Raw genomic sequence first — 19,203 nt, 5'->3', positions numbered from 1 at the left:
GGGAGTTTCGAAGGGCATATCATGGGTGCGATCATACCAGCACTAATGCACCGGATCCCATCAGAACTCCGCAGTTAAGCGTGCTTGGGCGAGAGTAGTACTAGGATGGGTGACCCCATGGGAAGTCCTCGTGTTGCACCCCTTTTATTTTTTGCCCGCTTTTTTCTTTTTTGATAACATTTATCTTTAATTGTTTGGCTTTTGGCTTTTCCTCTTCGGATAATTTTTTTCCCTCGAAAATAAACTGAGTCCGGAGACTCGCGGTGCCATGCCGCATAGCGGAACAGCGCATTGAATCCTACGCCAGAACGGCCCCGGCAGCGCGAATGTCTCGGGCCGTCGAGGTCTGCTGCTTTGTCATAAAAGGGTGTTTCGATGGGCATGTCATGGGTGCGATCATACCAGCACTAATGCACCGGATCCCATCAGAACTCCGCAGTTAAGCGTGCTTGGGCGAGAGTAGTACTAGGATGGGTGACCCCCTGGGAAGTCCTCGTGTTGCACCCCTTTTATTTTTTGCCCGCTTTTTTATTTTTTGATAATATTTATTTTTAATTTTTCGGCTTTTGGCTTTTCCTCTTCGGATAATTTTTTTCCCCCGAAAATAAACTGAGTCCGGAGACTCGCGGTGCCATGCCGCATAGCGGAACAGCGCGTTGAATCCTACGCCAGAACGGCCCCGGCAGCGCGAATGTCTCGGGCCGTCGAGGTCTGCTGCTTTGTCATAAAAGGGTGTTTCGATGGGCATGTCATGGGTGCGATCATACCAGCACTAATGCACCGGATCCCATCAGAACTCCGCAGTTAAGCGTGCTTGGGCGAGAGTAGTACTAGGATGGGTGACCCCCTGGGAAGTCCTCGTGTTGCACCCCTTTTATTTTTTGCCCGCTTTTTTATTTTTTGATAATATTTATTTTTAATTTTTTGGCTTTTGGCTTTTCCTCTTCGGATAATTTTTTCCCCCCGAAAATAAACTGAGTCCGGAGACTGGCGGTGCCATGCCGCATAGCGGAACAGCGCGTTGAATCCTACGCCAGAATGGCCCCGGCAGCGCGAATGTCTCGGGCCGTCAAGGTCTGCTGCTTTGTCATAAAAGGGAGTTTCGAAGGGCATGTCATGGGTGCGATCATACCAGCACTAATGCACCGGATCCCATCAGAACTCCGCAGTTAAGCGTGCTTGGGCGAGAGTAGTACTAGGATGGGTGACCCCCTGGGAAGTCCTCGTGTTGCACCCCTTTTATTTTTTGCCCGCTTTTTTATTTTTTGACAACATTTATTTTTTATTTTTCGGCTTTTGGCTTTTCCTCTTCGGATAATTTTTTCCCCCCGAAAATAAACTGAGTCCGGAGACTGGCGGTGCCATGCCGCATAGCGGAACAGCGCGTTGAATCCTACGCCAGAATGGCCCCGGCAGCGCGAATGTCTCGGGCCGTCAAGGTCTGCTGCTTTGTCATAAAAGGGAGTTTCGAAGGGCATGTCATGGGTGCGATCATACCAGCACTAATGCACCAGATCCCATCAGAACTCCGCAGTTAAGCGTGCTTGGGCGAGAGTAGTACTAGGATGGGTGACCCCCTGGGAAGTCCTCGTGTTGCACCCCTTTTATTTTTTGCCCGCTTTTTTATTTTTTGACAACATTTATTTTTTATTTTTCGGCTTTTGGCTTTTCCTCTTCGGATAATTTTTTTCCCCCGAAAATAAACTGAGTCCGGAGACTGGCGGTGCCATGCCGCATAGCGGAAGAGCGTGTTGAATCCTACGCCAGAACGGCCCCGGCAGCGCGAATGTCTCGGGCCGTCGAGGTCTGCTGCTTTGTCATAAAAGGGAGTTTCGAAGGGCATGTCTTGGGTGCAATCATACCAGCACTAATGCACCGGATCCTATCAGAACTCCGCAGTTAAGCGTGCTTGGGCGAGAGTTGTACTAGGATGGGTGACCCCCTGGGAAGTCCTCGTGTTGCACCCCTTTTATTTTTTGCCCGCTTTTTTATTTTTTGATAATATTTATTTTTAATTTTTCGGCTTTTGGCTTTTCCACTTCGGATAATTTTTTTCCCTCGAAAATAAACTGAGTCCGGAGGCTCGCGGTGCCATGCCGCATAGCGGAACAGCGCGTTGAATCCTACGCCAGAACGGCCCCGGCAGCGCGAATGTCTCGGGCCGTCGAGGTCTGCTGCTTTGTCATAAAAGGGAGTTTCGAAGGGCATGTCATGGGTGCGATCATACCAGCACTAATGCACCGGATCCCATCAGAACTCCGCAGTTAAGCGTGCTTGGGCGAGAGTAGTACTAGGATGGGTGACCCCCTGGGAAGTCCTCGTGTTGCACCCCTTTTATTTTTTGCCCGCTTTTTTATTTTTTGATAATATTTATTTTTAATTTTTCGGCTTTTGGCTTTTCCTCTTCGGATAATTTTTTTCCCCCGAAAATAAACTGAGTCCGGAGACTCGCGGTGCCATGCCGCATAGCGGAACAGCGCGTTGAATCCTACGCCAGAACGGCCCCGGCAGCGCGAATGTCTCGGGCCGTCGAGGTCTGCTGCTTTGTCATAAAAGGGTGTTTCGATGGGCATGTCATGGGTGCGATCATACCAGCACTAATGCACCGGATCCCATCAGAACTCCGCAGTTAAGCGTGCTTGGGCGAGAGTAGTACTAGGATGGGTGACCCCCTGGGAAGTCCTCGTGTTGCACCCCTTTTATTTTTTGCCCGCTTTTTTATTTTTTGATAATATTTATTTTTAATTTTTCGGCTTTTGGCTTTTCCTCTTCGGATAATTTTTTTCCCCCGAAAATAAACTGAGTCCGGAGACTCGCGGTGCCATGCCGCATAGCGGAACAGCGCGTTGAATCCTACGCCAGAACGGCCCCGGCAGCGCGAATGTCTCGGGCCGTCGAGGTCTGCTGCTTTGTCATAAAAGGGAGTTTCGAAGGGCATGTCATGGGTGCGATCATACCAGCACTAATGCACCGGATCCCATCAGAACTCCGCAGTTAAGCGTGCTTGGGCGAGAGTAGTACTAGGATGGGTGACCCCCTGGGAAGTCCTCGTGTTGCACCCTTTTTATTTTTTTCTCCACTTTTTTATTTTTTGATAATATTTATTTTTAATTTTTCGGCTTTTGGCTTTTCCTCTTCGGATAATTTTTTTCCCCCGAAAATAAACTGAGTCCGGAGACTGGCGGTGCCATGCCGCATAGCGGGACCAGCGCGTTGAATCCTACGCCAGAACGGCCCCGGCGGCGCGAATGTCTCGGGCCGTCGAGGTCTGCTGCTTTGTCATAAAAGGGAGTTTCGATGGGCATGTCATGGGTGCGATCATACCAGCACTAATGCACCGGATCCCATCATAACTCCGCAGTTAAGCGTGCTTGGGCGAGAGTAGTACTAGGATGGGTGACCCCCTGGGAAGTCCTCGTGTTGCACCCCTTTTAATTTTTGCCCGCTTTTTTATTTTTTGATAATATTTATTTTTAATTTTTCGGCTTTTGGCTTTTTCTCTTCGGATAATTTTTTTCCCCCGAAAATAAACTGAGTCCGGAGACTCGCGGTGCCATGCCGCATAGCGGAACAGCGCGTTGAATCCTACACCAGAACGGCCCCGGCAGCGCGAATGCCTCGGGCCGTCGAGGTCTGCTGCTTTGTCATAAAAGGGAGTTTCGAAGGGCATGTCATGGGTGCGATCATACCAGCACTAATGCGCCGGATCCGATCAGAACTCCGCAGTTAAGCGTGCTTGGGCGAGAGTAGTACTAGGATGGGTGACCCCCTGGGAAGTCCTCGTGTTGCACCCTTTTTATTTTTTGCCCGCTTTTTTATTTTTTGATAATATTTATTTTTAATTTTTTGGCTTTTGGCTTTTCCTCTTCGGATAATTTTTTCCCCCCGAAAATAAACTGAGTCCGGAGACTGGCGGTGCCATGCCGCATAGCGGAACAGCGCGTTGAATCCTACGCCAGAATGGCCCCGGCAGCGCGAATGTCTCGGGCCGTCAAGGTCTGCTGCTTTGTCATAAAAGGGAGTTTCGAAGGGCATGTCATGGGTGCGATCATACCAGCACTAATGCACCGGATCCCATCAGAACTCCGCAGTTAAGCGTGCTTGGGCGAGAGTAGTACTAGGATGGGTGACCCCCTGGGAAGTCCTCGTGTTGCACCCCTTTTATTTTTTGCCCGCTTTTTTATTTTTTGACAACATTTATTTTTTATTTTTCGGCTTTTGGCTTTTCCTCTTCGGATAATTTTTTTCCCCCGAAAATAAACTGAGTCCGGAGACTGGCGGTGCCATGCCGCATAGCGGAAGAGCGTGTTGAATCCTACGCCAGAACGGCCCCGGCAGCGCGAATGTCTCGGGCCGTCGAGGTCTGCTGCTTTGTCATAAAAGGGAGTTTCGAAGGGCATGTCTTGGGTGCAATCATACCAGCACTAATGCACCGGATCCTATCAGAACTCCGCAGTTAAGCGTGCTTGGGCGAGAGTTGTACTAGGATGGGTGACCCCCTGGGAAGTCCTCGTGTTGCACCCCTTTTATTTTTTGCCCGCTTTTTTATTTTTTGATAATATTTATTTTCAATTTTTCGGCTTTTGGCTTTTCCACTTCGGATAATTTTTTTCCCTCGAAAATAAACTGAGTCCGGAGGCTCGCGGTGCCATGCCGCATAGCGGAACAGCGCGTTGAATCCTACGCCAGAACGGCCCCGGCAGCGCGAATGTCTCGGGCCGTCGAGGTCTGCTGCTTTGTCATAAAAGGGAGTTTCGAAGGGCATGTCATGGGTGCGATCATACCAGCACTAATACACCGGATCCCATCAGAACTCCGCAGTTAAGCGTGCTTGGGCGAGAGTAGTACTAGGATGGGTGACCCCCTGGGAAGTCCTCGTGTTGCACCCCTTTTATTTTTTGCCCGCTTTTTTATTTTTTGATAATATTTATTTTTAATTTTTCGGCTTTTGGCTTTTCCTCTTCGGATAATTTTTTTCCCCCGAAAATAAACTGAGTCCGGAGACTCGCGGTGCCATGCCGCATAGCGGAACAGCGCGTTGAATCCTACGCCAGAACGGCCCCGGCAGCGCGAATGTCTCGGGCCGTCGAGGTCTGCTGCTTTGTCATAAAAGGGAGTTTCGAAGGGCATGTCATGGGTGCGATCATACCAGCACTAATGCACCGGATCCCATCAGAACTCCGCAGTTAAGCGTGCTTGGGCGAGAGTAGTACTAGGATGGGTGACCCCCTGGGAAGTCCTCGTGTTGCACCCTTTTTATTTTTTTCTCCACTTTTTTATTTTTTGATAATATTTATTTTTAATTTTTCGGCTTTTGGCTTTTCCTCTTCGGATAATTTTTTTCCCCCGAAAATAAACTGAGTCCGGAGACTGGCGGCGCCATGCCGCATAGCGGAACAGCGTGTTGAATCCTACGCCAGAATGGCCCCGGCAGCGCGAATGTCTCGGGCCGTCGAGGTCTGCTGCTTTGTCATAAAAGGGAGTTTCGAAGGGCATGTCTTGGGTGCGATCATACCAGCACTAATGCACCGGATCCTATCAGAACTCCGCAGTTAAGCGTGCTTGGGCGAGAGTAGTACTAGGATGGGTGACCCCCTGGGAAGTCCTCATGTTGCACCCTTTTTATTTTTTGCCCGCTTTTTTATTTTTTGATAATATTTATTTTTAATTTTTTGGCTTTTGGCTTTTCCTCTTAGGATAATTTTTTTCCCCCGACAATAAACTGAGTCCGGAGACTGGCGGTGCCATGCCACAGAGCGGGACTAGCGCGTTGAATCCTACGCCAGAACGGCCCCGGCAGCGCGAATGTCTCGGGCCGTCGAGGTCTGCTGCTTTGTCATAAAAGGGAGTTTCGAAGGGCATATCATGGGTGCGATCATACCAGCACTAATGCACCGGATCCCATCAGAACTCCGCAGTTAAGCGTGCTTGGGCGAGAGTAGTACTAGGATGGGTGACCCCATGGGAAGTCCTCGTGTTGCACCCCTTTTATTTTTTGCCCGCTTTTTTCTTTTTTGATAACATTTATCTTTAATTGTTTGGCTTTTGGCTTTTCCTCTTCGGATAATTTTTTTCCCTCGAAAATAAACTGAGTCCGGAGACTCGCGGTGCCATGCCGCATAGCGGAACAGCGCATTGAATCCTACGCCAGAACGGCCCCGGCAGCGCGAATGTCTCGGGCCGTCGAGGTCTGCTGCTTTGTCATAAAAGGGTGTTTCGATGGGCATGTCATGGGTGCGATCATACCAGCACTAATGCACCGGATCCCATCAGAACTCCGCAGTTAAGCGTGCTTGGGCGAGAGTAGTACTAGGATGGGTGACCCCCTGGGAAGTCCTCGTGTTGCACCCCTTTTATTTTTTGCCCGCTTTTTTATTTTTTGATAATATTTATTTTTAATTTTTCGGCTTTTGGCTTTTCCTCTTCGGATAATTTTTTTCCCCCGAAAATAAACTGAGTCCGGAGACTCGCGGTGCCATGCCGCATAGCGGAACAGCGCGTTGAATCCTACGCCAGAACGGCCCCGGCAGCGCGAATGTCTCGGGCCGTCGAGGTCTGCTGCTTTGTCATAAAAGGGTGTTTCGATGGGCATGTCATGGGTGCGATCATACCAGCACTAATGCACCGGATCCCATCAGAACTCCGCAGTTAAGCGTGCTTGGGCGAGAGTAGTACTAGGATGGGTGACCCCCTGGGAAGTCCTCGTGTTGCACCCCTTTTATTTTTTGCCCGCTTTTTTATTTTTTGATAATATTTATTTTTAATTTTTTGGCTTTTGGCTTTTCCTCTTCGGATAATTTTTTCCCCCCGAAAATAAACTGAGTCCGGAGACTGGCGGTGCCATGCCGCATAGCGGAACAGCGCGTTGAATCCTACGCCAGAATGGCCCCGGCAGCGCGAATGTCTCGGGCCGTCAAGGTCTGCTGCTTTGTCATAAAAGGGAGTTTCGAAGGGCATGTCATGGGTGCGATCATACCAGCACTAATGCACCGGATCCCATCAGAACTCCGCAGTTAAGCGTGCTTGGGCGAGAGTAGTACTAGGATGGGTGACCCCCTGGGAAGTCCTCGTGTTGCACCCCTTTTATTTTTTGCCCGCTTTTTTATTTTTTGACAACATTTATTTTTTATTTTTCGGCTTTTGGCTTTTCCTCTTCGGATAATTTTTTCCCCCCGAAAATAAACTGAGTCCGGAGACTGGCGGTGCCATGCCGCATAGCGGAACAGCGCGTTGAATCCTACGCCAGAATGGCCCCGGCAGCGCGAATGTCTCGGGCCGTCAAGGTCTGCTGCTTTGTCATAAAAGGGAGTTTCGAAGGGCATGTCATGGGTGCGATCATACCAGCACTAATGCACCAGATCCCATCAGAACTCCGCAGTTAAGCGTGCTTGGGCGAGAGTAGTACTAGGATGGGTGACCCCCTGGGAAGTCCTCGTGTTGCACCCCTTTTATTTTTTGCCCGCTTTTTTATTTTTTGACAACATTTATTTTTTATTTTTCGGCTTTTGGCTTTTCCTCTTCGGATAATTTTTTTCCCCCGAAAATAAACTGAGTCCGGAGACTGGCGGTGCCATGCCGCATAGCGGAAGAGCGTGTTGAATCCTACGCCAGAACGGCCCCGGCAGCGCGAATGTCTCGGGCCGTCGAGGTCTGCTGCTTTGTCATAAAAGGGAGTTTCGAAGGGCATGTCTTGGGTGCAATCATACCAGCACTAATGCACCGGATCCTATCAGAACTCCGCAGTTAAGCGTGCTTGGGCGAGAGTTGTACTAGGATGGGTGACCCCCTGGGAAGTCCTCGTGTTGCACCCCTTTTATTTTTTGCCCGCTTTTTTATTTTTTGATAATATTTATTTTTAATTTTTCGGCTTTTGGCTTTTCCACTTCGGATAATTTTTTTCCCTCGAAAATAAACTGAGTCCGGAGGCTCGCGGTGCCATGCCGCATAGCGGAACAGCGCGTTGAATCCTACGCCAGAACGGCCCCGGCAGCGCGAATGTCTCGGGCCGTCGAGGTCTGCTGCTTTGTCATAAAAGGGAGTTTCGAAGGGCATGTCATGGGTGCGATCATACCAGCACTAATGCACCGGATCCCATCAGAACTCCGCAGTTAAGCGTGCTTGGGCGAGAGTAGTACTAGGATGGGTGACCCCCTGGGAAGTCCTCGTGTTGCACCCCTTTTATTTTTTGCCCGCTTTTTTATTTTTTGATAATATTTATTTTTAATTTTTCGGCTTTTGGCTTTTCCTCTTCGGATAATTTTTTTCCCCCGAAAATAAACTGAGTCCGGAGACTCGCGGTGCCATGCCGCATAGCGGAACAGCGCGTTGAATCCTACGCCAGAACGGCCCCGGCAGCGCGAATGTCTCGGGCCGTCGAGGTCTGCTGCTTTGTCATAAAAGGGTGTTTCGATGGGCATGTCATGGGTGCGATCATACCAGCACTAATGCACCGGATCCCATCAGAACTCCGCAGTTAAGCGTGCTTGGGCGAGAGTAGTACTAGGATGGGTGACCCCCTGGGAAGTCCTCGTGTTGCACCCCTTTTATTTTTTGCCCGCTTTTTTATTTTTTGATAATATTTATTTTTAATTTTTCGGCTTTTGGCTTTTCCTCTTCGGATAATTTTTTTCCCCCGAAAATAAACTGAGTCCGGAGACTCGCGGTGCCATGCCGCATAGCGGAACAGCGCGTTGAATCCTACGCCAGAACGGCCCCGGCAGCGCGAATGTCTCGGGCCGTCGAGGTCTGCTGCTTTGTCATAAAAGGGAGTTTCGAAGGGCATGTCATGGGTGCGATCATACCAGCACTAATGCACCGGATCCCATCAGAACTCCGCAGTTAAGCGTGCTTGGGCGAGAGTAGTACTAGGATGGGTGACCCCCTGGGAAGTCCTCGTGTTGCACCCTTTTTATTTTTTTCTCCACTTTTTTATTTTTTGATAATATTTATTTTTAATTTTTCGGCTTTTGGCTTTTCCTCTTCGGATAATTTTTTTCCCCCGAAAATAAACTGAGTCCGGAGACTGGCGGTGCCATGCCGCATAGCGGGACCAGCGCGTTGAATCCTACGCCAGAACGGCCCCGGCGGCGCGAATGTCTCGGGCCGTCGAGGTCTGCTGCTTTGTCATAAAAGGGAGTTTCGATGGGCATGTCATGGGTGCGATCATACCAGCACTAATGCACCGGATCCCATCATAACTCCGCAGTTAAGCGTGCTTGGGCGAGAGTAGTACTAGGATGGGTGACCCCCTGGGAAGTCCTCGTGTTGCACCCCTTTTAATTTTTGCCCGCTTTTTTATTTTTTGATAATATTTATTTTTAATTTTTCGGCTTTTGGCTTTTTCTCTTCGGATAATTTTTTTCCCCCGAAAATAAACTGAGTCCGGAGACTCGCGGTGCCATGCCGCATAGCGGAACAGCGCGTTGAATCCTACACCAGAACGGCCCCGGCAGCGCGAATGCCTCGGGCCGTCGAGGTCTGCTGCTTTGTCATAAAAGGGAGTTTCGAAGGGCATGTCATGGGTGCGATCATACCAGCACTAATGCGCCGGATCCGATCAGAACTCCGCAGTTAAGCGTGCTTGGGCGAGAGTAGTACTAGGATGGGTGACCCCCTGGGAAGTCCTCGTGTTGCACCCTTTTTATTTTTTGCCCGCTTTTTTATTTTTTGATAATATTTATTTTTAATTTTTTGGCTTTTGGCTTTTCCTCTTCGGATAATTTTTTCCCCCCGAAAATAAACTGAGTCCGGAGACTGGCGGTGCCATGCCGCATAGCGGAACAGCGCGTTGAATCCTACGCCAGAATGGCCCCGGCAGCGCGAATGTCTCGGGCCGTCAAGGTCTGCTGCTTTGTCATAAAAGGGAGTTTCGAAGGGCATGTCATGGGTGCGATCATACCAGCACTAATGCACCGGATCCCATCAGAACTCCGCAGTTAAGCGTGCTTGGGCGAGAGTAGTACTAGGATGGGTGACCCCCTGGGAAGTCCTCGTGTTGCACCCCTTTTATTTTTTGCCCGCTTTTTTATTTTTTGACAACATTTATTTTTTATTTTTCGGCTTTTGGCTTTTCCTCTTCGGATAATTTTTTTCCCCCGAAAATAAACTGAGTCCGGAGACTGGCGGTGCCATGCCGCATAGCGGAAGAGCGTGTTGAATCCTACGCCAGAACGGCCCCGGCAGCGCGAATGTCTCGGGCCGTCGAGGTCTGCTGCTTTGTCATAAAAGGGAGTTTCGAAGGGCATGTCTTGGGTGCAATCATACCAGCACTAATGCACCGGATCCTATCAGAACTCCGCAGTTAAGCGTGCTTGGGCGAGAGTTGTACTAGGATGGGTGACCCCCTGGGAAGTCCTCGTGTTGCACCCCTTTTATTTTTTGCCCGCTTTTTTATTTTTTGATAATATTTATTTTCAATTTTTCGGCTTTTGGCTTTTCCACTTCGGATAATTTTTTTCCCTCGAAAATAAACTGAGTCCGGAGGCTCGCGGTGCCATGCCGCATAGCGGAACAGCGCGTTGAATCCTACGCCAGAACGGCCCCGGCAGCGCGAATGTCTCGGGCCGTCGAGGTCTGCTGCTTTGTCATAAAAGGGAGTTTCGAAGGGCATGTCATGGGTGCGATCATACCAGCACTAATACACCGGATCCCATCAGAACTCCGCAGTTAAGCGTGCTTGGGCGAGAGTAGTACTAGGATGGGTGACCCCCTGGGAAGTCCTCGTGTTGCACCCCTTTTATTTTTTGCCCGCTTTTTTATTTTTTGATAATATTTATTTTTAATTTTTCGGCTTTTGGCTTTTCCTCTTCGGATAATTTTTTTCCCCCGAAAATAAACTGAGTCCGGAGACTCGCGGTGCCATGCCGCATAGCGGAACAGCGCGTTGAATCCTACGCCAGAACGGCCCCGGCAGCGCGAATGTCTCGGGCCGTCGAGGTCTGCTGCTTTGTCATAAAAGGGAGTTTCGAAGGGCATGTCATGGGTGCGATCATACCAGCACTAATGCACCGGATCCCATCAGAACTCCGCAGTTAAGCGTGCTTGGGCGAGAGTAGTACTAGGATGGGTGACCCCCTGGGAAGTCCTCGTGTTGCACCCTTTTTATTTTTTTCTCCACTTTTTTATTTTTTGATAATATTTATTTTTAATTTTTCGGCTTTTGGCTTTTCCTCTTCGGATAATTTTTTTCCCCCGAAAATAAACTGAGTCCGGAGACTGGCGGTGCCATGCCGCATAGCGGGACCAGCGCGTTGAATCCTACGCCAGAACGGCCCCGGCGGCGCGAATGTCTCGGGCCGTCGAGGTCTGCTGCTTTGTCATAAAAGGGAGTTTCGATGGGCATGTCATGGGTGCGATCATACCAGCACTAATGCACCGGATCCCATCATAACTCCGCAGTTAAGCGTGCTTGGGCGAGAGTAGTACTAGGATGGGTGACCCCCTGGGAAGTCCTCGTGTTGCACCCCTTTTAATTTTTGCCCGCTTTTTTATTTTTTGATAATATTTATTTTTAATTTTTCGGCTTTTGGCTTTTCCTCTTCGGATAATTTTTTTCCCCCGAAAATAAACTGAGTCCGGAGACTCGCGGTGCCATGCCGCATAGCGGAACAGCGCGTTGAATCCTACACCAGAACGGCCCCGGCAGCGCGAATGCCTCGGGCCGTCGAGGTCTGCTGCTTTGTCATAAAAGGGAGTTTCGAAGGGCATGTCATGGGTGCGATCATACCAGCACTAATGCGCCGGATCCGATCAGAACTCCGCAGTTAAGCGTGCTTGGGCGAGAGTAGCACTAGGATGGGTGACCCCCTGGGAAGTCCTCGTGTTGCACCCTTTTTATTTTTTGCCCGCTTTTTTATTTTTTGATAATATTTATTTTTAATTTTTTGGCTTTTGGCTTTTCCTCTTCGGATAATTTTTTCCCCCCGAAAATAAACTGAGTCCGGAGACTGGCGGTGCCATGCCGCATAGCGGAACAGCGCGTTGAATCCTACGCCAGAATGGCCCCGGCAGCGCGAATGTCTCGGGCCGTCAAGGTCTGCTGCTTTGTCATAAAAGGGAGTTTCGAAGGGCATGTCATGGGTGCGATCATACCAGCACTAATGCACCGGATCCCATCAGAACTCCGCAGTTAAGCGTGCTTGGGCGAGAGTAGTACTAGGATGGGTGACCCCCTGGGAAGTCCTCGTGTTGCACCCCTTTTATTTTTTGCCCGCTTTTTTATTTTTTGACAACATTTATTTTTTATTTTTCGGCTTTTGGCTTTTCCTCTTCGGATAATTTTTTTCCCCCGAAAATAAACTGAGTCCGGAGACTGGCGGTGCCATGCCGCATAGCGGAAGAGCGTGTTGAATCCTACGCCAGAACGGCCCCGGCAGCGCGAATGTCTCGGGCCGTCGAGGTCTGCTGCTTTGTCATAAAAGGGAGTTTCGAAGGGCATGTCTTGGGTGCAATCATACCAGCACTAATGCACCGGATCCTATCAGAACTCCGCAGTTAAGCGTGCTTGGGCGAGAGTTGTACTAGGATGGGTGACCCCCTGGGAAGTCCTCGTGTTGCACCCCTTTTATTTTTTGCCCGCTTTTTTATTTTTTGATAATATTTATTTTTAATTTTTCGGCTTTTGGCTTTTCCACTTCGGATAATTTTTTTCCCTCGAAAATAAACTGAGTCCGGAGGCTCGCGGTGCCATGCCGCATAGCGGAACAGCGCGTTGAATCCTACGCCAGAACGGCCCCGGCAGCGCGAATGTCTCGGGCCGTCGAGGTCTGCTGCTTTGTCATAAAAGGGAGTTTCGAAGGGCATGTCATGGGTGCGATCATACCAGCACTAATGCACCGGATCCCATCAGAACTCCGCAGTTAAGCGTGCTTGGGCGAGAGTAGTACTAGGATGGGTGACCCCCTGGGAAGTCCTCGTGTTGCACCCCTTTTATTTTTTGCCCGCTTTTTTATTTTTTGATAATATTTATTTTTAATTTTTCGGCTTTTGGCTTTTCCTCTTCGGATAATTTTTTTCCCCCGAAAATAAACTGAGTCCGGAGACTCGCGGTGCCATGCCGCATAGCGGAACAGCGCGTTGAATCCTACGCCAGAACGGCCCCGGCAGCGCGAATGTCTCGGGCCGTCGAGGTCTGCTGCTTTGTCATAAAAGGGTGTTTCGATGGGCATGTCATGGGTGCGATCATACCAGCACTAATGCACCGGATCCCATCAGAACTCCGCAGTTAAGCGTGCTTGGGCGAGAGTAGTACTAGGATGGGTGACCCCCTGGGAAGTCCTCGTGTTGCACCCCTTTTATTTTTTGCCCGCTTTTTTATTTTTTGATAATATTTATTTTTAATTTTTCGGCTTTTGGCTTTTCCTCTTCGGATAATTTTTTTCCCCCGAAAATAAACTGAGTCCGGAGACTCGCGGTGCCATGCCGCATAGCGGAACAGCGCGTTGAATCCTACGCCAGAACGGCCCCGGCAGCGCGAATGTCTCGGGCCGTCGAGGTCTGCTGCTTTGTCATAAAAGGGAGTTTCGAAGGGCATGTCATGGGTGCGATCATACCAGCACTAATGCACCGGATCCCATCAGAACTCCGCAGTTAAGCGTGCTTGGGCGAGAGTAGTACTAGGATGGGTGACCCCCTGGGAAGTCCTCGTGTTGCACCCTTTTTATTTTTTTCTCCACTTTTTTATTTTTTGATAATATTTATTTTTAATTTTTCGGCTTTTGGCTTTTCCTCTTCGGATATTTTTTTTCCCCCGAAAATAAACTGAGTCCGGAGACTGGCGGTGCCATGCCGCATAGCGGGAATAGCGCGTTGAATCCTACGCCAGAACGGCCCCGGCGGCGCGAATGTCTCGGGCCGTCGAGGTCTGCTGCTTTGTCATAAAAGGGAGTTTCGATGGGCATGTCATGGGTGCGATCATACCAGCACTAATGCACCGGATCCCATCAGAACTCCGCAGTTAAGCGTGCTTGGGCGAGAGTAGTACTAGGATGGGTGACCCCCTGGGAAGTCCTCGTGTTGCACCCTTTTTATTTTTTTCTCCACTTTTTTATTTTTTGATAATATTTATTTTTAATTTTTCGGCTTTTGGCTTTTCCTCTTCGGATATTTTTTTTCCCCCGAAAATAAACTGAGTCCGGAGACTGGCGGTGCCATGCCGCATAGCGGGAATAGCGCGTTGAATCCTACGCCAGAACGGCCCCGGCGGCGCGAATGTCTCGGGCCGTCGAGGTCTGCTGCTTTGTCATAAAAGGGAGTTTCGATGGGCATGTCATGGGTGCGATCATACCAGCACTAATGCACCGGATCCCATCAGAACTCCGCAGTTAAGCGTGCTTGGGCGAGAGTAGTACTAGGATGGGTGACCCCCTGGGAAGTCCTCGTGTTGCACCCTTTTTATTTTTTGCCCGCTTTTTTATTTTTTGATAATATTTATTTTTAATTTTTTGGCTTTTGGCTTTTCCTCTTCGGATAATTTTTTCCCCCCGAAAATAAACTGAGTCCGGAGACTGGCGGTGCCATGCCGCATAGCGGAACAGCGCGTTGAATCCTACGCCAGAACGGCCCCGGCAGCGCGAATGTCTCGGGCCGTCGAGGTCTGCTGCTTTGTCATAAAAGGGAGTTTCGAAGGGCATGTCATGGGTGCGATCATACCAGCACTAATGCACCGGATCCCATCAGAACTCCGCAGTTAAGCGTGCTTGGGCGAGAGTAGTACTAGGATGGGTGACCCCCTGGGAAGTCCTCGTGTTGCACCCCTTTTATTTTTTGCCCGCTTTTTTATTTTTTGATAACATTTATTTTTTATTTTTCGGCTTTTGGCTTTTTCTCTTCGGATAATTTTTTTCCCCCGAAAATAAACTGAGTCCGGAGACTGGCGGCGCCATGCCGCATAGCGGAACAGCGTGTTGAATCCTACGCCAGAATGGCCCCGGCAGCGCGAATGTCTCGGGCCGTCGAGGTCTGCTGCTTTGTCATAAAAGGGAGTTTCGAAGGGCATGTCTTGGGTGCGATCATACCAGCACTAATGCACCGGATCCTATCAGAACTCCGCAGTTAAGCGTGCTTGGGCGAGAGTAGTACTAGGATGGGTGACCCCCTGGGAAGTCCTCATGTTGCACCCTTTTTATTTTTTGCCCGCTTTTTTATTTTTTGATAATATTTATTTTTAATTTTTTGGCTTTTGGCTTTTCCTCTTAGGATAATTTTTTTCCCCCGACAATAAACTGAGTCCGGAGACTGGCGGTGCCATGCCGCAGAGCGGGACTAGCGCGTTGAATCCTACGCCAGAACGGCCCCGGCAGCGCGAATGTCTCGGGCCGTCGAGGTCTGCTGCTTTGTCATAAAAGGGAGTTTCGAAGGGCATATCATGGGTGCGATCATACCAGCACTAATGCACCGGATCCCATCAGAACTCCGCAGTTAAGCGTGCTTGGGCGAGAGTAGTACTAGGATGGGTGACCCCATGGGAAGTCCTCGTGTTGCACCCCTTTTATTTTTTGCCCGCTTTTTTCTTTTTTGATAACATTTATCTTTAATTGTTTGGCTTTTGGCTTTTCCTCTTCGGATAATTTTTTTCCCTCGAAAATAAACTGAGTCCGGAGACTCGCGGTGCCATGCCGCATAGCGGAACAGCGCATTGAATCCTACGCCAGAACGGCCCCGGCAGCGCGAATGTCTCGGGCCGTCGAGGTCTGCTGCTTTGTCATAAAAGGGTGTTTCGATGGGCATGTCATGGGTGCGATCATACCAGCACTAATGCACCGGATCCCATCAGAACTCCGCAGTTAAGCGTGCTTGGGCGAGAGTAGTACTAGGATGGGTGACCCCCTGGGAAGTCCTCGTGTTGCACCCCTTTTATTTTTTGCCCGCTTTTTTATTTTTTGATAATATTTATTTTTAATTTTTCGGCTTTTGGCTTTTCCTCTTCGGATAATTTTTTTCCCCCGAAAATAAACTGAGTCCGGAGACTCGCGGTGCCATGCCGCATAGCGGAACAGCGCGTTGAATCCTACGCCAGAACGGCCCCGGCAGCGCGAATGTCTCGGGCCGTCGAGGTCTGCTGCTTTGTCATAAAAGGGTGTTTCGATGGGCATGTCATGGGTGCGATCATACCAGCACTAATGCACCGGATCCCATCAGAACTCCGCAGTTAAGCGTGCTTGGGCGAGAGTAGTACTAGGATGGGTGACCCCCTGGGAAGTCCTCGTGTTGCACCCCTTTTATTTTTTGCCCGCTTTTTTATTTTTTGATAATATTTATTTTTAATTTTTTGGCTTTTGGCTTTTCCTCTTCGGATAATTTTTTCCCCCCGAAAATAAACTGAGTCCGGAGACTGGCGGTGCCATGCCGCATAGCGGAACAGCGCGTTGAATCCTACGCCAGAACGGCCCCGGCAGCGCGAATGTCTCGGGCCGTCGAGGTCTGCTGCTTTGTCATAAAAGGGAGTTTCGAAGGGCATGTCATGGGTGCGATCATACCAGCACTAATGCACCGGATCCCATCAGAACTCCGCAGTTAAGCGTGCTTGGGCGAGAGTAGTACTAGGATGGGTGACCCCCTGGGAAGTCCTCGTGTTGCACCCCTTTTATTTTTTGCCCGCTTTTTTATTTTTTGATAACATTTATTTTTTATTTTTCGGCTTTTGGCTTTTTCTCTTCGGATAATTTTTTTCCCCCGAAAATAAACTGAGTCCGGAGACTGGCGGCGCCATGCCGCATAGCGGAACAGCGTGTTGAATCCTACGCCAGAATGGCCCCGGCAGCGCGAATGTCTCGGGCCGTCGAGGTCTGCTGCTTTGTCATAAAAGGGAGTTTCGAAGGGCATGTCTTGGGTGCGATCATACCAGCACTAATGCACCGGATCCTATCAGAACTCCGCAGTTAAGCGTGCTTGGGCGAGAGTAGTACTAGGATGGGTGACCCCCTGGGAAGTCCTCATGTTGCACCCTTTTTATTTTTTGCCCGCTTTTTTATTTTTTGATAATATTTATTTTTAATTTTTTGGCTTTTGGCTTTTCCTCTTAGGATAATTTTTTTCCCCCGACAATAAACTGAGTCCGGAGACTGGCGGTGCCATGCCACAGAGCGGGACTAGCGCGTTGAATCCTACGCCAGAACGGCCCCGGCAGCGCGAATGTCTCGGGCCGTCGAGGTCTGCTGCTTTGTCATAAAAGGGAGTTTCGAAGGGCATATCATGGGTGCGATCATACCAGCACTAATGCACCGGATCCCATCAGAACTCCGCAGTTAAGCGTGCTTGGGCGAGAGTAGTACTAGGATGGGTGACCCCATGGGAAGTCCTCGTGTTGCACCCCTTTTATTTTTTGCCCGCTTTTTTCTTTTTTGATAACATTTATCTTTAATTGTTTGGCTTTTGGCTTTTCCTCTTCGGATAATTTTTTTCCCTCGAAAATAAACTGAGTCCGGAGACTCGCGGTGCCATGCCGCATAGCGGAACAGCGCATTGAATCCTACGCCAGAACGGCCCCGGCAGCGCGAATGTCTCGGGCCGTCGAGGTCTGCTGCTTTGTCATAAAAGGGTGTTTCGATGGGCATGTCATGGGTGCGATCATACCAGCACTAATGCACCGGATCCCATCAGAACTCCGCAGTTAAGCGTGCTTGGGCGAGAGTAGTACTAGGATGGGTGACCCCCTGGGAAGTCCTCGTGTTGCACCCCTTTTATTTTTTGCCCGCTTTTTTATTTTTTGATAATATTTATTTTTAATTTTTCGGCTTTTGGCTTTTCCTCTTCGGATAATTTTTTTCCCCCGAAAATAAACTGAGTCCGGAGACTCGCGGTGCCATGCCGCATAGCGGAACAGCGCGTTGAATCCTACGCCAGAACGGCCCCGGCAGCGCGAATGTCTCGGGCCGTCGAGGTCTGCTGCTTTGTCATAAAAGGGTGTTTCGATGGGCATGTCATGGGTGCGATCATACCAGCACTAATGCACCGGATCCCATCAGAACTCCGCAGTTAAGCGTGCTTGGGCGAGAGTAGTACTAGGATGGGTGACCCCCTGGGAAGTCCTCGTGTTGCACCCCTTTTATTTTTTGCCCGCTTTTTTATTTTTTGATAATATTTATTTTTAATTTTTTGGCTTTTGGCTTTTCCTCTTCGGATAATTTTTTCCCCCCGAAAATAAACTGAGTCCGGAGACTGGCGGTGCCATGCCGCATAGCGGAACAGCGCGTTGAATCCTACGCCAGAATGGCCCCGGCAGCGCGAATGTCTCGGGCCGTCAAGGTCTGCTGCTTTGTCATAAAAGGGAGTTTCGAAGGGCATGTCATGGGTGCGATCATACCAGCACTAATGCACCGGATCCCATCAGAACTCCGCAGTTAAGCGTGCTTGGGCGAGAGTAGTACTAGGATGGGTGACCCCCTGGGAAGTCCTCGTGTTGCACCCCTTTTATTTTTTGCCCGCTTTTTTATTTTTTGACAACATTTATTTTTTATTTTTCGGCTTTTGGCTTTTCCTCTTCGGATAATTTTTTCCCCCCGAAAATAAACTGAGTCCGGAGACTGGCGGTGCCATGCCGCATAGCGGAACAGCGCGTTGAATCCTACGCCAGAATGGCCCCGGCAGCGCGAATGTCTCGGGCCGTCAAGGTCTGCTGCTTTGTCATAAAAGGGAGTTTCGAAGGGCATGTCATGGGTGCGATCATACCAGCACTAATGCACCAGATCCCATCAGAACTCCGCAGTTAAGCGTGCTTGGGCGAGAGTAGTACTAGGATGGGTGACCCCCTGGGAAGTCCTCGTGTTGCACCCCTTTTATTTTTTGCCCGCTTTTTTATTTTTTGACAACATTTATTTTTTATTTTTCGGCTTTTGGCTTTTCCTCTTCGGATAATTTTTTTCCCCCGAAAATAAACTGAGTCCGGAGACTGGCGGTGCCATGCCGCATAGCGGAAGAGCGTGTTGAATCCTACGCCAGAACGGCCCCGGCAGCGCGAATGTCTCGGGCCGTCGAGGTCTGCTGCTTTGTCATAAAAGGGAGTTTCGAAGGGCATGTCTTGGGTGCAATCATACCAGCACTAATGCACCGGATCCTATCAGAACTCCGCAGTTAAGCGTGCTTGGGCGAGAGTTGTACTAGGATGGGTGACCCCCTGGGAAGTCCTCGTGTTGCACCCCTTTTATTTTTTGCCCGCTTTTTTATTTTTTGATAATATTTATTTTTAATTTTTCGGCTTTTGGCTTT

At 49.5% G+C, this 19,203-nt stretch overlaps 53 non-coding genes across 53 annotated transcripts; all 53 read left to right on the top strand.

The window, feature by feature from the left end:
- The first annotated feature begins 23 nt into the window (after positions 1 to 23).
- LOC149764268 (5S ribosomal RNA) lies at positions 24 to 142 on the top strand. Its single transcript, XR_016412565.1, has one exon. It is a non-coding gene; the product is annotated as a 5S ribosomal RNA (ribosomal RNA).
- A 246-nt stretch (positions 143 to 388) lies between these two features.
- On the top strand, positions 389 to 507 carry LOC149764267 (5S ribosomal RNA). Its single transcript, XR_016411156.1, has one exon. It is a non-coding gene; the product is annotated as a 5S ribosomal RNA (ribosomal RNA).
- Positions 508 to 753: 246 nt separating this feature from the next.
- Positions 754 to 872, top strand: LOC149764266 (5S ribosomal RNA). Its single transcript, XR_016411155.1, has one exon. It is a non-coding gene; the product is annotated as a 5S ribosomal RNA (ribosomal RNA).
- A 246-nt stretch (positions 873 to 1,118) lies between these two features.
- Positions 1,119 to 1,237, top strand: LOC149764265 (5S ribosomal RNA). The gene has a single exon (XR_016411154.1). It is a non-coding gene; the product is annotated as a 5S ribosomal RNA (ribosomal RNA).
- Positions 1,238 to 1,483: 246 nt separating this feature from the next.
- Positions 1,484 to 1,602, top strand: LOC149764264 (5S ribosomal RNA). The gene has a single exon (XR_016402767.1). It is a non-coding gene; the product is annotated as a 5S ribosomal RNA (ribosomal RNA).
- A 246-nt stretch (positions 1,603 to 1,848) lies between these two features.
- On the top strand, positions 1,849 to 1,967 carry LOC149764263 (5S ribosomal RNA). Its single transcript, XR_016405862.1, has one exon. It is a non-coding gene; the product is annotated as a 5S ribosomal RNA (ribosomal RNA).
- Positions 1,968 to 2,213: 246 nt separating this feature from the next.
- On the top strand, positions 2,214 to 2,332 carry LOC149764262 (5S ribosomal RNA). The gene has a single exon (XR_016411153.1). It is a non-coding gene; the product is annotated as a 5S ribosomal RNA (ribosomal RNA).
- Positions 2,333 to 2,578: 246 nt separating this feature from the next.
- LOC149764261 (5S ribosomal RNA) lies at positions 2,579 to 2,697 on the top strand. The gene has a single exon (XR_016411152.1). It is a non-coding gene; the product is annotated as a 5S ribosomal RNA (ribosomal RNA).
- Positions 2,698 to 2,943: 246 nt separating this feature from the next.
- On the top strand, positions 2,944 to 3,062 carry LOC149764260 (5S ribosomal RNA). Its single transcript, XR_016412323.1, has one exon. It is a non-coding gene; the product is annotated as a 5S ribosomal RNA (ribosomal RNA).
- A 248-nt stretch (positions 3,063 to 3,310) lies between these two features.
- LOC149764259 (5S ribosomal RNA) lies at positions 3,311 to 3,429 on the top strand. Its single transcript, XR_016405951.1, has one exon. It is a non-coding gene; the product is annotated as a 5S ribosomal RNA (ribosomal RNA).
- Positions 3,430 to 3,675: 246 nt separating this feature from the next.
- LOC149764258 (5S ribosomal RNA) lies at positions 3,676 to 3,794 on the top strand. Its single transcript, XR_016405743.1, has one exon. It is a non-coding gene; the product is annotated as a 5S ribosomal RNA (ribosomal RNA).
- A 246-nt stretch (positions 3,795 to 4,040) lies between these two features.
- LOC149764257 (5S ribosomal RNA) lies at positions 4,041 to 4,159 on the top strand. The gene has a single exon (XR_016411151.1). It is a non-coding gene; the product is annotated as a 5S ribosomal RNA (ribosomal RNA).
- Positions 4,160 to 4,405: 246 nt separating this feature from the next.
- On the top strand, positions 4,406 to 4,524 carry LOC149764256 (5S ribosomal RNA). The gene has a single exon (XR_016405861.1). It is a non-coding gene; the product is annotated as a 5S ribosomal RNA (ribosomal RNA).
- A 246-nt stretch (positions 4,525 to 4,770) lies between these two features.
- LOC149764255 (5S ribosomal RNA) lies at positions 4,771 to 4,889 on the top strand. Its single transcript, XR_016402447.1, has one exon. It is a non-coding gene; the product is annotated as a 5S ribosomal RNA (ribosomal RNA).
- Positions 4,890 to 5,135: 246 nt separating this feature from the next.
- Positions 5,136 to 5,254, top strand: LOC149764254 (5S ribosomal RNA). Its single transcript, XR_016412322.1, has one exon. It is a non-coding gene; the product is annotated as a 5S ribosomal RNA (ribosomal RNA).
- Positions 5,255 to 5,501: 247 nt separating this feature from the next.
- On the top strand, positions 5,502 to 5,620 carry LOC149764253 (5S ribosomal RNA). The gene has a single exon (XR_016407502.1). It is a non-coding gene; the product is annotated as a 5S ribosomal RNA (ribosomal RNA).
- A 247-nt stretch (positions 5,621 to 5,867) lies between these two features.
- Positions 5,868 to 5,986, top strand: LOC149764252 (5S ribosomal RNA). Its single transcript, XR_016412564.1, has one exon. It is a non-coding gene; the product is annotated as a 5S ribosomal RNA (ribosomal RNA).
- Positions 5,987 to 6,232: 246 nt separating this feature from the next.
- LOC149764251 (5S ribosomal RNA) lies at positions 6,233 to 6,351 on the top strand. Its single transcript, XR_016411150.1, has one exon. It is a non-coding gene; the product is annotated as a 5S ribosomal RNA (ribosomal RNA).
- A 246-nt stretch (positions 6,352 to 6,597) lies between these two features.
- On the top strand, positions 6,598 to 6,716 carry LOC149764250 (5S ribosomal RNA). The gene has a single exon (XR_016411148.1). It is a non-coding gene; the product is annotated as a 5S ribosomal RNA (ribosomal RNA).
- Positions 6,717 to 6,962: 246 nt separating this feature from the next.
- LOC149764249 (5S ribosomal RNA) lies at positions 6,963 to 7,081 on the top strand. Its single transcript, XR_016411147.1, has one exon. It is a non-coding gene; the product is annotated as a 5S ribosomal RNA (ribosomal RNA).
- A 246-nt stretch (positions 7,082 to 7,327) lies between these two features.
- LOC149764248 (5S ribosomal RNA) lies at positions 7,328 to 7,446 on the top strand. The gene has a single exon (XR_016402766.1). It is a non-coding gene; the product is annotated as a 5S ribosomal RNA (ribosomal RNA).
- Positions 7,447 to 7,692: 246 nt separating this feature from the next.
- On the top strand, positions 7,693 to 7,811 carry LOC149764247 (5S ribosomal RNA). The gene has a single exon (XR_016405860.1). It is a non-coding gene; the product is annotated as a 5S ribosomal RNA (ribosomal RNA).
- A 246-nt stretch (positions 7,812 to 8,057) lies between these two features.
- On the top strand, positions 8,058 to 8,176 carry LOC149764246 (5S ribosomal RNA). Its single transcript, XR_016411146.1, has one exon. It is a non-coding gene; the product is annotated as a 5S ribosomal RNA (ribosomal RNA).
- Positions 8,177 to 8,422: 246 nt separating this feature from the next.
- Positions 8,423 to 8,541, top strand: LOC149764245 (5S ribosomal RNA). The gene has a single exon (XR_016411145.1). It is a non-coding gene; the product is annotated as a 5S ribosomal RNA (ribosomal RNA).
- A 246-nt stretch (positions 8,542 to 8,787) lies between these two features.
- LOC149764244 (5S ribosomal RNA) lies at positions 8,788 to 8,906 on the top strand. The gene has a single exon (XR_016412321.1). It is a non-coding gene; the product is annotated as a 5S ribosomal RNA (ribosomal RNA).
- Positions 8,907 to 9,154: 248 nt separating this feature from the next.
- LOC149764243 (5S ribosomal RNA) lies at positions 9,155 to 9,273 on the top strand. The gene has a single exon (XR_016405950.1). It is a non-coding gene; the product is annotated as a 5S ribosomal RNA (ribosomal RNA).
- A 246-nt stretch (positions 9,274 to 9,519) lies between these two features.
- LOC149764242 (5S ribosomal RNA) lies at positions 9,520 to 9,638 on the top strand. Its single transcript, XR_016405742.1, has one exon. It is a non-coding gene; the product is annotated as a 5S ribosomal RNA (ribosomal RNA).
- A 246-nt stretch (positions 9,639 to 9,884) lies between these two features.
- LOC149764241 (5S ribosomal RNA) lies at positions 9,885 to 10,003 on the top strand. The gene has a single exon (XR_016411144.1). It is a non-coding gene; the product is annotated as a 5S ribosomal RNA (ribosomal RNA).
- A 246-nt stretch (positions 10,004 to 10,249) lies between these two features.
- LOC149764240 (5S ribosomal RNA) lies at positions 10,250 to 10,368 on the top strand. Its single transcript, XR_016405858.1, has one exon. It is a non-coding gene; the product is annotated as a 5S ribosomal RNA (ribosomal RNA).
- Positions 10,369 to 10,614: 246 nt separating this feature from the next.
- On the top strand, positions 10,615 to 10,733 carry LOC149764239 (5S ribosomal RNA). Its single transcript, XR_016402337.1, has one exon. It is a non-coding gene; the product is annotated as a 5S ribosomal RNA (ribosomal RNA).
- A 246-nt stretch (positions 10,734 to 10,979) lies between these two features.
- Positions 10,980 to 11,098, top strand: LOC149764238 (5S ribosomal RNA). Its single transcript, XR_016412320.1, has one exon. It is a non-coding gene; the product is annotated as a 5S ribosomal RNA (ribosomal RNA).
- Positions 11,099 to 11,346: 248 nt separating this feature from the next.
- On the top strand, positions 11,347 to 11,465 carry LOC149764237 (5S ribosomal RNA). The gene has a single exon (XR_016405949.1). It is a non-coding gene; the product is annotated as a 5S ribosomal RNA (ribosomal RNA).
- A 246-nt stretch (positions 11,466 to 11,711) lies between these two features.
- LOC149764236 (5S ribosomal RNA) lies at positions 11,712 to 11,830 on the top strand. Its single transcript, XR_016408916.1, has one exon. It is a non-coding gene; the product is annotated as a 5S ribosomal RNA (ribosomal RNA).
- Positions 11,831 to 12,076: 246 nt separating this feature from the next.
- Positions 12,077 to 12,195, top strand: LOC149764235 (5S ribosomal RNA). The gene has a single exon (XR_016411142.1). It is a non-coding gene; the product is annotated as a 5S ribosomal RNA (ribosomal RNA).
- Positions 12,196 to 12,441: 246 nt separating this feature from the next.
- LOC149764234 (5S ribosomal RNA) lies at positions 12,442 to 12,560 on the top strand. Its single transcript, XR_016405857.1, has one exon. It is a non-coding gene; the product is annotated as a 5S ribosomal RNA (ribosomal RNA).
- A 246-nt stretch (positions 12,561 to 12,806) lies between these two features.
- LOC149764233 (5S ribosomal RNA) lies at positions 12,807 to 12,925 on the top strand. Its single transcript, XR_016411141.1, has one exon. It is a non-coding gene; the product is annotated as a 5S ribosomal RNA (ribosomal RNA).
- A 246-nt stretch (positions 12,926 to 13,171) lies between these two features.
- LOC149764232 (5S ribosomal RNA) lies at positions 13,172 to 13,290 on the top strand. The gene has a single exon (XR_016411140.1). It is a non-coding gene; the product is annotated as a 5S ribosomal RNA (ribosomal RNA).
- A 246-nt stretch (positions 13,291 to 13,536) lies between these two features.
- Positions 13,537 to 13,655, top strand: LOC149764231 (5S ribosomal RNA). Its single transcript, XR_016412319.1, has one exon. It is a non-coding gene; the product is annotated as a 5S ribosomal RNA (ribosomal RNA).
- Positions 13,656 to 13,903: 248 nt separating this feature from the next.
- On the top strand, positions 13,904 to 14,022 carry LOC149764230 (5S ribosomal RNA). Its single transcript, XR_016412318.1, has one exon. It is a non-coding gene; the product is annotated as a 5S ribosomal RNA (ribosomal RNA).
- A 248-nt stretch (positions 14,023 to 14,270) lies between these two features.
- Positions 14,271 to 14,389, top strand: LOC149764229 (5S ribosomal RNA). The gene has a single exon (XR_016412316.1). It is a non-coding gene; the product is annotated as a 5S ribosomal RNA (ribosomal RNA).
- Positions 14,390 to 14,635: 246 nt separating this feature from the next.
- Positions 14,636 to 14,754, top strand: LOC149764228 (5S ribosomal RNA). Its single transcript, XR_016411139.1, has one exon. It is a non-coding gene; the product is annotated as a 5S ribosomal RNA (ribosomal RNA).
- A 246-nt stretch (positions 14,755 to 15,000) lies between these two features.
- LOC149764227 (5S ribosomal RNA) lies at positions 15,001 to 15,119 on the top strand. The gene has a single exon (XR_016407500.1). It is a non-coding gene; the product is annotated as a 5S ribosomal RNA (ribosomal RNA).
- Positions 15,120 to 15,366: 247 nt separating this feature from the next.
- LOC149764226 (5S ribosomal RNA) lies at positions 15,367 to 15,485 on the top strand. The gene has a single exon (XR_016412563.1). It is a non-coding gene; the product is annotated as a 5S ribosomal RNA (ribosomal RNA).
- A 246-nt stretch (positions 15,486 to 15,731) lies between these two features.
- Positions 15,732 to 15,850, top strand: LOC149764225 (5S ribosomal RNA). Its single transcript, XR_016411138.1, has one exon. It is a non-coding gene; the product is annotated as a 5S ribosomal RNA (ribosomal RNA).
- A 246-nt stretch (positions 15,851 to 16,096) lies between these two features.
- Positions 16,097 to 16,215, top strand: LOC149764224 (5S ribosomal RNA). Its single transcript, XR_016411136.1, has one exon. It is a non-coding gene; the product is annotated as a 5S ribosomal RNA (ribosomal RNA).
- A 246-nt stretch (positions 16,216 to 16,461) lies between these two features.
- Positions 16,462 to 16,580, top strand: LOC149764223 (5S ribosomal RNA). The gene has a single exon (XR_016411135.1). It is a non-coding gene; the product is annotated as a 5S ribosomal RNA (ribosomal RNA).
- A 246-nt stretch (positions 16,581 to 16,826) lies between these two features.
- LOC149764222 (5S ribosomal RNA) lies at positions 16,827 to 16,945 on the top strand. Its single transcript, XR_016407499.1, has one exon. It is a non-coding gene; the product is annotated as a 5S ribosomal RNA (ribosomal RNA).
- Positions 16,946 to 17,192: 247 nt separating this feature from the next.
- Positions 17,193 to 17,311, top strand: LOC149764221 (5S ribosomal RNA). The gene has a single exon (XR_016412562.1). It is a non-coding gene; the product is annotated as a 5S ribosomal RNA (ribosomal RNA).
- A 246-nt stretch (positions 17,312 to 17,557) lies between these two features.
- Positions 17,558 to 17,676, top strand: LOC149764220 (5S ribosomal RNA). Its single transcript, XR_016411134.1, has one exon. It is a non-coding gene; the product is annotated as a 5S ribosomal RNA (ribosomal RNA).
- A 246-nt stretch (positions 17,677 to 17,922) lies between these two features.
- On the top strand, positions 17,923 to 18,041 carry LOC149764219 (5S ribosomal RNA). Its single transcript, XR_016411133.1, has one exon. It is a non-coding gene; the product is annotated as a 5S ribosomal RNA (ribosomal RNA).
- A 246-nt stretch (positions 18,042 to 18,287) lies between these two features.
- Positions 18,288 to 18,406, top strand: LOC149764218 (5S ribosomal RNA). Its single transcript, XR_016411132.1, has one exon. It is a non-coding gene; the product is annotated as a 5S ribosomal RNA (ribosomal RNA).
- A 246-nt stretch (positions 18,407 to 18,652) lies between these two features.
- LOC149764217 (5S ribosomal RNA) lies at positions 18,653 to 18,771 on the top strand. The gene has a single exon (XR_016402765.1). It is a non-coding gene; the product is annotated as a 5S ribosomal RNA (ribosomal RNA).
- A 246-nt stretch (positions 18,772 to 19,017) lies between these two features.
- On the top strand, positions 19,018 to 19,136 carry LOC149764216 (5S ribosomal RNA). The gene has a single exon (XR_016405856.1). It is a non-coding gene; the product is annotated as a 5S ribosomal RNA (ribosomal RNA).
- Positions 19,137 to 19,203: the final 67 nt, after the last annotated feature.

The sequence above is a fragment of the Phoenix dactylifera genome, chromosome 4 (assembly GCF_051530095.1).
Source record: "Phoenix dactylifera cultivar Ajwa chromosome 4, Ajwa_hap1_PhDact_Kaust_v1.1, whole genome shotgun sequence".
NCBI lineage: Eukaryota > Viridiplantae > Streptophyta > Magnoliopsida > Arecales > Arecaceae > Phoenix > Phoenix dactylifera.
Note: the sequence above shows the minus strand (reverse complement) of the source record. Positions and strands in the feature narration are given on the sequence as shown.